Below are 10,960 nucleotides of genomic sequence, written 5' to 3'. Positions count from 1 at the left end.
AGGAAAAGATCCCCACAGCCCAGCAATCAACCCCCATTTTCTCCTCACATCTTTCCACGTGGCTGCTTCTCACTGCTCTTGCTCAGGATCAGAGGAGAGCAGTCCTGGCAGTGCAGCACTTACTGATAGGCTATTAAAATAAAAATAATAATAATAATGATGCTATTTGTTAGGTGCTTACAACGTGTCAAGCTCTGAGGTAGATACAAGATCATCAGGTCTCACAGTCTAAGTAGGGAGGAAGAACAGATTCTCCATTTCACAGGTGAGGGAACTGAGGTACAGAGGTGACTTGTCCAAGGTCACACAGCCGGTATGTGGAAGAGCTGGGATTAGAACTCTGGCTCTTGGGCCTATGCTCTTTCCACTAGGCCATGCTGCTTCCCATGTGCTCTAATCAATCGATCAATTAGTGGTATTCATTGAGTGCTTACTATGGGCTAAGTGCTTGGGAGAGTACAATGCAACAGAAATAGCAGACATGCTCCCTGCTTATAATGAGCTTACAGTTCAGGGAACAGAAAGCCCCCTATGGGGTCAATGGGGTCTAATCCAGTCAACTAGCATTATTAATAAATGTTACTGGGATGTGTATGGTATAATGGCTAAATGGAAATTCTTCCGGCGTGACTTCTGCCAATGCACAACCCTTTAAGGCTCAGTTCCTCCCTTTGTAAAATTGAGAGAGTAATAACATCCCCTGATTCCTCTCTCCCAAATCAATAAATCAATAGGATATACTGAGCACTTACTCTACGTGGAGCATTATCCTCTGTGCTTGAGAGAGTACAATAGAGTTGATAGAGCTAGTCCCTGCCTTCAAGGAGCTTAAAATCTAGCAGTGATGCTAAATTTTATGAAAGGTTTTGGCACAATTATGAATGTCATAGAAATCTATAAAATTTCTACATGTATATTCCGTAAGTGTGAGTGTGTGTATGTATTTCACATATATAAAGAAATCTACACACACGTAGATTCTATATATCTTTCAAGGACTTAGTTTTTCCTTTAACCATTTTTTGAGCTTGGCAATTCAAATAATACAACCCCTTGAGTGTCAAGTTAACATTTTGTTCCCTAATTCAGGATTGAGCAACCGAGACCATGAGACAGTACTAAAAGTTGCCTATGATCACACTGCCCAGAGAGTGGCTGAACAAAACCTAGATTCCCCATGAGGTTCTTAGTATTCTTACTAATAAAATCCAGCATAATTTCAGGGTTTGGGAGTAGAGCGGGGAGGTGGTGGTTGGGGGAAGAGGGAGTGGAATAGAGAAAGAAGAGCCCGATGCCCTCATTTCTTCTTTTCCCATTTTCTCCTGTCCCCCTTGCACTTGGAGTTGCACCCTTTATTCACCCCTCCCTCAGACTCACAGCACTTACGTACATATCCGTAAGCTTGTAATGGGTAGGGACCATGTCTACCAACTCTATTATATTGTACTTTCCTAGGTGCAGTGAGCATTCCACTAGCAGCGTAGCCTACTGGATAGAGCACAGGCCTGGGAGTTAGAAGGACCTCAGTTCTAGTCCCAGCTCCGCCACTCGTCTGCTACCCGATCTTGGACAAGTCACTTCACTTTTCTGTGCATCAGTTACCTCATCTATAAAATGGGAATTAAAACCATGAGCCCCATGTGGGACATGGATGGTGTCTAACCTGATTAATTTAGACCTACCCCTGGGCTTACTACAGTGCCTGGCACAAAGTGAGTGCTTAACAAATACCATAAAAAAAGTTATCACTTGGACATTTTCCTCAATCAATTTTCTCTGGGTATTAGTCCATGGCAAAACTCCCCCAAAAGTAAATTATAAATTTACACAAAGACCCTCCTGTGAGTTCACTGTTGCTCAGGAACAACAGAAGATAAGGGCTGCTCCATAGGCACTAATTGTCAGAAATATGACCTTTCGAGAGCCCTTCCAATCCCAGAAATCTAAGAAGAGTGATAATAGAATATCCCTTTTCACTTTCTCTGAGCAAAAATGATCTGGGACTCTGCTCTCCAGCTGCACTCTGCCCTGCTGTCCCAAGGAAAATGGCCCTCTAGAGTGTAAGGCCATTGTGGGGCAGGGATGTGTCTGTTTATTGTTAAGGTGTACTCTCCCAAGCACCTACTAGAGTGCTCTGTGTGTAGTAAGACCTCAATAAATACGACTGACTGATTGGCCCTAGTGAAAAGTCTCCTGCCCCTAATGCAACAACAACCTCCAAGGGTGGAGAGATGCTGGGCAGCAGGAAGGGTTTCTCAGTCCAATATAATAATAATAATGGTATTCGTTAAGCGCTTACTATGTGCAAAGCACTGTTCTAAGCGCTGAGGGGGATACAAGGTGATCAGGTTGTCCCACATGGGGCTCACAGTCTGAATCCCCATTTTACAGATGAGGGAACTGAGGCACAGAGAAGTTAAGTGACTTGCACAAAGTCACACAGCTGACAAGCAGCAAAGCTGGGATTAGAACCCATGACCTCTGACTCCCAAGCCCGTGCTGCTTTTCCTCTGCCACTTGTCTGCTGTGTGACCTTGGGCAAGTCACTTCACTTCTCTGTGCCGCAGTTACCTCATCTGTAAAATGAGGTTGAGTCTGTAAGCCCCATATGGGTCAAGGGACTGAGTCCAAACTAATTTGCTTGTATCCACCACTGCGCTTAGTACAGTGTCTGGAAAATAGTAGTACTTTACAAATACCATAATTATTATCAATTATTATTATCCTCCACATGCAAGCTTTCAACCATGAGGGTAGTGGGTCTGGTGGAGGGTGGGAAGCTACCCCAGCTGAATCCCTGAAAGGTTTGATGGCAGTAATAATTGCCATTTCCTTAGAAGAGCTGTGATTTCTACCTGGGCCTCCCTTTTAGAATCTGATTTAAATTGGAAGATTTTCTTATATGACCTAAAATCCCCTCCATGTTACTGAGATGTTACCTCTTCTCTGCCATTGTCTATCACTATCATACATAAATCTGTTAATGGGGGAAAATTGGTGACATTAGAAATTTGCATTTTTTCAACCCTCCAAATAATTATCAATTTTTTTAGTTCATAGGGTGAAATGTGGGTTAAACCAAAAAGTCAACCTTTTTTCAGGGAATTGTGCTTTCATCCCTTCCTACGATCTGGGGAAAGCTGCAGCCTTGATAGAGAGGGAAGAGTTGTTTTTGTGCTTAATGTGTTTAATTATTTTTCTTCTCAGTAGGAAACAAGGTGTACACACACTGAGAGCTTAGCTGGTGTGATGGGAGACCTGCAAGGTATTAAAAATGAATAAATAAACCAGACTTCAAATCCAGTCTCCATTATAAGTCAAGTAGATGTGGCAAGGAGCTAAGTGTGTAACGAGCTGTTTGCCTGAGTGTGTTTTGAATATGAGGTAGCTCCGTCCCCTGAGAAGGCAGGATTTACTCAGTGAGAACTGTCAAAGAAATAAGGAACACAAGTGCTTTGGTTTGGCTGCTCCAACAGCGGGATAATTGAAATGCTTGAAAATTATCTAAGATTTTGTTTTCTTAAGAGACTTGGGCATGACTTGTTGGGTGCTTGAGCACCACTGGGGAAGAGGACTCAGTGGGATTGATTAAAGCGAGGAGGAGGGTTTGTTTGGAATTAGAGTGGGAGTTGAAGAAGCAGCAAAATGTTTTCTGACATGAAGTTACACCATCTGATGACTGTGAGGCAGCATGGCCTAATGGAGAAAGCCCGGGCCTGGGAGTTGGAGGAGCTGGGTTCTAATCCCAGCTCTACCAAATGCCTGCTGTGTGACGTTGGCCAAGTTACTTCACTTCTCTGTAGCTCAGGTTCGACAAATGTAAAATGGGGAGTAGACTGTGAAGCTCTATGTGGGACTGGGACCTTCTGCAATCTGATTAGCTTCTATCTACCCCAGGATTTAAAACAGTGCTTGACACATAGTAAGCGCTTACCAAATACCATAATGATTCATTATTATTATTTTTGTTGGGGAGGGAGGCATGTAGATAGCACTAGCACGTAGATAGCCTTACTCCAGAGATTCACCAGAACCAGGACTTCTTTGGAAGTCATGATTCTGACCACAAGGGAGCATGATCTCTTACTGTGCTGATGATTTTAACTGACAATTCATTCATTCATTCATTCCATCGTATTTATTGAGCGCTTACTATGTGCAGAGCACTGTTCTAAGCGCTGGGGTAGATACAGGGTAATCAGGTTGTCCCACAAGAGGCTCACAATGAATCCCCATTTTACAGATGAGGTAACTGAGGCACAGAGAAGTGAACTGACGCCCACAGTCACACGGCTGACAAGTGGCAGATCCGGGATTCGAACTCATGACCTCTGACTCCCAAGCCCGGGCTCTTTCCACTGAGCCACACTGCTTCTCGATGCAGGCAGCAGAGCAAAGTATGGACTTCAATTAGACTTTAAGCCCGTCACTGGGCATGGATTGTCTCCATCTGTTGCTGAACCGTACACTCCAAGCGCTCAGTACAGTGCTCCGCACATAGCAAGCGCTCAATAAATACTATTGAATGAATGAATGAATGACTGGAGTGGGGAGAGGCTGGGAAGTCAACAAGGAGGCTGAAAAAGTAATCAAGGCATTATAGATATTTACAGATATACATAAGTGCTGTGGGACCTCTCACAGAGCAAAGGGAGCCAGTCGAAGGGACGCGGAAGGGAGGGGGAGCTGAGGAAGAGGGAGCTTCATCTGGGAAGGTCTCTTGGAAGAGGTGCACGTGCCTTCAGTAGGGCTTTGAAGGGGGGAAGAGTGATTGGGAGATTTGAGAAGGGAGCACCTTCCAGGACTGAGGTAGGACATGGACCAGGGTTTGGCGGCAAGACAGGCCAGATCGAGGTACAGTGAGAAGGTTAGTGAGAAGTTTAGCAACAGAGGACTGAAGTGTGCGGGCTGGGATGTAGGAGGAGAGAAGGGAAGTGAGGTAAGCAGGGGCAAGGTGATGGAGAGCTTTGAAGCCAACAGTGAGGAGTTAGAAGAGGTATTGTACCTAATCAGTTCCTTGAGCTGGTTTGTAAGCCCCCAAAATACAGTTCAGGCAGAAAAACAGAAAAATAATATTATACTTTTGTGGAGACCAGATCTTTCTCTATAAACAATATCTGGTCACTTCTCTGTGGGGAAAATAAGACAGCAGGGATCGTGTCTACCAACTCTATGGAATCACCCAATTGCTTCACTCATTCATTCATTTATTTAATTGTATTTACAGGGTTCTGCACAAACAATCATTGGTATTTATTGAGCAGTTACTGTGTGCAGAGCATTATACTAATTGCTTGGGAATACAATGCAATAAAGTTGGTAGACATGTTCCCTGCTCACAAGGAGCTTACAGTGTACAGAGGGAGTCAGACAAAATAAATTTCAGATGTTCATTCAGTTGTATTTATTGAGCACTTACTATGGGCAGAGCACTGTACTAAGCATTTGGGAGAGAATATAATAATAGTGATTATGGTATGTGTTAAGTGCTTACTATGTGCCAAGTACTGTTCTAAGCGCTGGGGTAAACACAAGGTAATCAGATTTTCCCAAGTGGGGCTCACAGTTTCAATCCCCATTTTACAGATGAGATAGTTGAGGCACAGAGAAGTTAAGTGACTTGCCCAAGGTCACACAGCAGACAAGTGGCAAACGCAGGATTAGAACCCATGACCTCTGACTCCCAAGCCCATGCTCTTGCCACTGGGCCATGCTGCTCCTACTAGGCCATGCTGCTCCTAATTAACAGATACATTCCCCACCCACAATGAGCTAGCAGTCTAGAGATATGTACATAAATTCTGTGGGGCTGAAGGTGGGGTGGATATCAAGTGTTTAAGGGGTACAGATCCAAGTGCATAGGTGAAGCAGAAGGGAGAGGGGAAAGGGGAAATAATAATGCTGGTATTTGTTAAGCGCTTACTATGTGCAGAGCATTGTTCTAAACGCTGGGGAAGATACAGGGTAATCAGGTTGTCCCACTTGAGGGTCACAGTCTTCATCCCCATTTTACAGATGAGGTCACTGAGGCCCAGAGAAGTGAAGTGACTTGCCCACAGTCACACAGCTGACAAGTGGCAGAGCCGGGATTCGAACCCATGACCTCTTACTCCCAAGCCCGGGCTCTTTCCACTGAGCCACGCTGCTTCTCATTTAGTAAGTATAGTAAGTAAGCCCTCATAGGGAAATGAGGGCTTAGTCAGGGAAGACCTAGTGGAGTAGGTGCAATTTTAGTAAGGCGCTCAGTAAATACCATTGATTGACTGAGAAATGTATTATGCATCCTTTTTTAAAGATAAAACCCTCTCTTTGTAAAGCTGAGGTTATGGGTTAGACAAAAAGCACTGTGAATCCTTCTGGGCCACGATGAAGTAGAACAAGAGTCAAGTCAATTTAAAGAAGAGAGGGGGAATAGTGGTGAGTAATCTGGGACTTCAGCTCAGAGAAGATATTTCTCTCCGGGTTCCACATGCTCTTAGGTGAAAAGAAACTCTTAAAACCACTTGGGCTAGAGCCCATGTGAAGGCCTCTTCTCCAACCCCACAAATGTTTATAAGGGCTGGGGAAGAAATCCAGTGTAGGTGGTGGGGTGGAAAGAAGACGATTAGAAGATTTTACCACTTTGGAATTTTCCCTTTCTTTATTTTGCTTTTTTTTGGTGTTGGATCCAACAGGGCTGAGCCCTATTCATTCAGCACATGAGGTTGGATGAGTGGAGAAGGGCCTGGGGGAAGAGGATGGGGGTGGGGGTAGAGGGGATGGGACGGGGATGTGGAGAAGGGGAGAAAATGGAACTGGGTTGATTAAAAACGCCGGTGGGGACAGTGAGCTTTGGAAGATCTGGGCCTGCAGCTGCACTCACACTTTATGCCACTGCAGAACATTAAACAGGCACTTAAAAAAGTAATTAGTGCCTTTTCATTGGACCAGAAATCAAAGGTGTAGTTCCCAGAAAGTCAGTGAACAATACGAAAGGTCTCACTGATTCACGCGGGGAAGAAACTATGGAGACATGATGTGGAGGCCTCGGGTCCTGGTGGCCAATCGATGAACATTATTTGTAGAGTGCTAATGGTGTGCAGAACATTGTACTAAGCACTTGGGAAAGTACCATATAAAAATGTTGGTAGACAGTTCCTGCCTGTGATGAGATTACATAATCAGAGGTACGTACTGAGTGCTTACTTTGTGTAGAGCACTGGATTAAGCGCTTAGGATAACATAACAGAGGTGGTAGACATCTTATTAATAATAATAATAATGATGATGGTATTTGTTGAGTGCACGCTTACTATGTGCCAACCACTGTTCTAAGCTCTGGGGTAGATACAAGGTAATCAGGTTGTCCCACGTGGGGCTCACAGTCTTAATCCCCATTTTACAGATGAGGGAACTGAAGCACAGAGAAGTTAAGTGATTTGCCCAACATCACATAGCTGACTAGTGGCAGAGCCAGGATTAGAACCACGACACCTGACTCCCAAGCCCGTGCTCTTTCCACTGATCCATGCTGCTTCTCATCTTCTTTCCTCTTCCCTGTCCACAACGAGTTTACAATCTAGAAGATGAGCTACTTTAAAAGAAGCTCCAACCTCTTCCTTATCTTCCCGCATCCCATCCACAGTCCTCGATGGAAACTTGGCCTGGGTTTTGGCAATTATTTGTCCCTCAGAACATTTCTCTACACCAACACCAACAGACATAACCCAATCCTCACACTATCCTCCCTTCAATGCCAACCTACTCTCTATACCTCGATCTACTTTGTCTCTCTGCCGACTCTTTTACCTCATTCTCCTTTGGGTCTGGAAATCTCATATCCAATAGCTCACCATTCTCCCCAACTTCAAAAACACTTCTAAAACCACATCTCGTCTGAGAGGACTTGCCTCATTTTCCCCATCTGCACTCCCCTCTGTGTCAACTGTGTACCCCTTAAGCACATTAGTAGTCAAACCAGCCCCACAGAGCTTATAAATATATCTTTATACCTTAGTATTTCCCCTATCCATAATTGATTTCAATGTTATTTTTCCTTGAGTAAGCTCCTCAAGGGCAGGGATACATCTATCAATTCTGACATTTCATATTTTCCCAAGTGCTTAGTAGAGTGCTCTAAACATAATAAGTGCTCATTACCTATGACTGAATGATTAAGTAAGTGAATAAACACCTGAGCTCTCAGCAGCTTTGGGAATGAGCTTTCTCGATATTTAGGATCACAACGTTGTGGACAGGGAATGTGTCTGTTTATTGTTGTATTCTATTTTCCCAAGTGCTTAGTACAGTGCTCTGCATGCAGTAAGTGCTCAATAAGTACAACTGAATGAACAAACATCCAAGGTTAAGGGATTTGAGACCTGATTAATGGAGAGGAGGGAGGAGGGAGAGGAACGGAGCAAGGTAGGTTAGGACCAAATAGAGAAGAAAGATATAGAAAAGATAAAGACAAGCAAAAAAATAGCATCTTTAAGATTCACCAAATTACTTCACATCTAAATGTTCTAGAACAATAAATAGTGTAACCAAATACAGTATATTCTCCCCCAGTCAACCGATGGTATTTATTGAGCACTTACTGTGTGCAGAGTACCGCATTAAGTTCTTGGGGGAGTATAGTGCAACAGAATTGGTAGACGCATTCTCCGTCCACAAGGAGATTACAGCCTAGAAGCCATTACAGTCTAGAGGGGAATGTAAGATGCTTGAGGGTATGGATCATGTCTAACAACTGACAAACAGCTTGAGCAATTGAGGAATAGCATGGCCTAGTGGAAAGAGCATGGGCTTGGGAGTCAGAGGACCTGGGTTCTAATCCCAGCTCTCTCACTTGTCTGCTGTGTAAGTCATTTGACTGCTCTGCCTCAGTTTCCTCATCTGCAAAATGGGGACTCAATACCTGTTCTTCCTCCTACTTAAATTGTGAGCCCCATGTGGGATCAATTTATCTTGTTTTAAGCACCCCAGTACTTAGAACAGTGCTTGACAGATGGTAAGTGCTTAGCTTCTAGCTCGTTATGGGCAGGGAATATATATGCTAGCTCTGTTGCATTGTACCCGCTCAAGCACTTAGTAGAGTACATATATAAGTTCTCAATAAATACCATTGATTGATTGATTCCACCTGTATTGTACTGTACTCTCAATTGATTGTCAATCATATTTTTTATTAATAAGTGCCTTCGAGTCAATTCCGATTCAGAGCAACTCCACGGATATACTTTCTCCAGAACATCCTGTCCTCTGCCATACAATCACGTTTATTGAGTGTTTATTCTTTGTTAAGCACTGAACTAAGCATTTGGGAGAGAATAATATAACAGAGTAGGTAAGCATGTTCCCTGCCCACAAAGACCTTACAGTCTAGAGGGGAGATTACAATGGTGCCATATAGTCAATCAATCAGTGGTATTTATTGATCAGATAAATCAGATAAATCAGGTGGGTTCAGAGTATTGTTCTAAGCACTGAGGAGAGTGAAGAGGAAAGACATAGTCCCTGTCCTCAAGGGACTGACATTCTAACAAGGGAGACAGACACAAAATAGCACTCAGTAGGAAAAAGAGAATGGAATGATGGGGTTGTAAGTGAATGTGTTGATAGAGTTGAACATATTTATTGTGCTGAGGGTAGCTGGGAGTGCACAAATGCTGAAGTGGTAAGTGAAAGGATGGGACCTGAGTAGCGAAAAATTAATCAGGGATGGCCTCTTGGAAGAGGTTGGAGTATAGCTTTCGATTATTATTTTCTTTTATGGTATTTGTTAAGTATTCACTATGAATCAAGCACTGTTTTAAGGACCGAGGTAGATACAAGTTAGTCCAGTCAGACATAGCCCCTGTCCCACATACGGCTCACAGTCAAATAGGAGGGAGAAGCACCATGACCTAATAGACCCCCCCCCCCTTTTAGACTGTAAGCCCGTTGGGCAGGGAGCCTATCTGTTGCCGAACTGTACATTTCAAGTGCTTAGTACAGTGCTCTCCACACAGTAAACTCTCAATAAATAGGATTGAATGAATCAATGAAAAGAGCACGGGTCTGGGAGTCAGAAGGACCTGGTTCTAATTCCACCTCCGCCACATGTTTGCTGTGTGGCCTTGGGCAAGAGACTTCACTTCTTTGTGCCTCACTTACCTCATTTGTAAAATGGTAAATAAGACTGTGGGACATGGACTATGTCCAAAACTGATTAACTTGTGATAACCCCAGCTCTTAGCATAGTGCCTGGGACATGTTGCTGTTGTCTTATGCTGTCGAGTCGTGTCTGGCCCATAGCGACGCCATGGACACATCTCTACCAGAATGCCCCACTTCCATCTGCATTCATTCTGGTAGTGTATCCATAGAGTTTTCTTGGTAAAAATACGGAAGTAGTTTACCATTGCCTCCTTCCACGCAGTAAACCTGAGTCTCTGCCCTCGACTCTCTCGCACGCCGCTGCTGCCCAACACGGGTGAGTTTTGACTTGTAGCAGGTTGCCTTCCACTCGCTAGCCACTGCCCAAGCTAGGAATGGAATGGTTAGGCCTCTGCTTGACTCTCCCTCTCATAGTCGAGACTGGTAAAGTACTGGAAACTCTCCAGGTGTGACCTTGAGGGTCTCTGGGTCACAGTAAGTGCTTAATAAATACCAAATCAAGTCCCCATTTTGTAGTTGAGAAAATGGAGGCACAGAGAACTTAAGGGATTTAGTGAAGATCACACAACAGGCAAATGGAGGAGTCGGAATTCGAATCTATGCCCTCTGGCTCTCAGGCCCACGCTCTATCCACTAGGCCATGCTGCTATCCATATGGGAGAAGACTGGGAGATTGAGAGAGCTGGAGTCTGGTATATTTGAGAGGGGCAGGAGATCTAGGCTGTGGGGAAAGTATGAGGAAGGAGCCAGGAATATAGCAAATAGAAGAAAAGACCCAGCAGGCCCAGGACTATGCTGGAGGACAGTGGGAACTGGTCTT

At 44.1% G+C, this 10,960-nt stretch overlaps 1 non-coding gene across 1 annotated transcript; it reads right to left on the bottom strand.

The window, feature by feature from the left end:
• Window positions 1-10,466: 10,466 nt before the first annotated feature.
• Window positions 10,467-10,603, bottom strand: LOC114810429. The gene has a single exon (XR_003758129.1). It is a non-coding gene; the product is annotated as a small nucleolar RNA SNORA7 (small nucleolar RNA).
• Between the last annotated feature and the right edge of the window lie 357 nt (window positions 10,604-10,960).

The sequence above is a fragment of the Ornithorhynchus anatinus genome, chromosome 3 (assembly GCF_004115215.2).
Source record: "Ornithorhynchus anatinus isolate Pmale09 chromosome 3, mOrnAna1.pri.v4, whole genome shotgun sequence".
In the NCBI taxonomy this organism is placed as follows: domain Eukaryota; kingdom Metazoa; phylum Chordata; class Mammalia; order Monotremata; family Ornithorhynchidae; genus Ornithorhynchus; species Ornithorhynchus anatinus.
The sequence above is the reverse complement of the archived record's forward strand: the minus strand, read 5'-3'. Positions and strand labels throughout refer to the sequence as shown.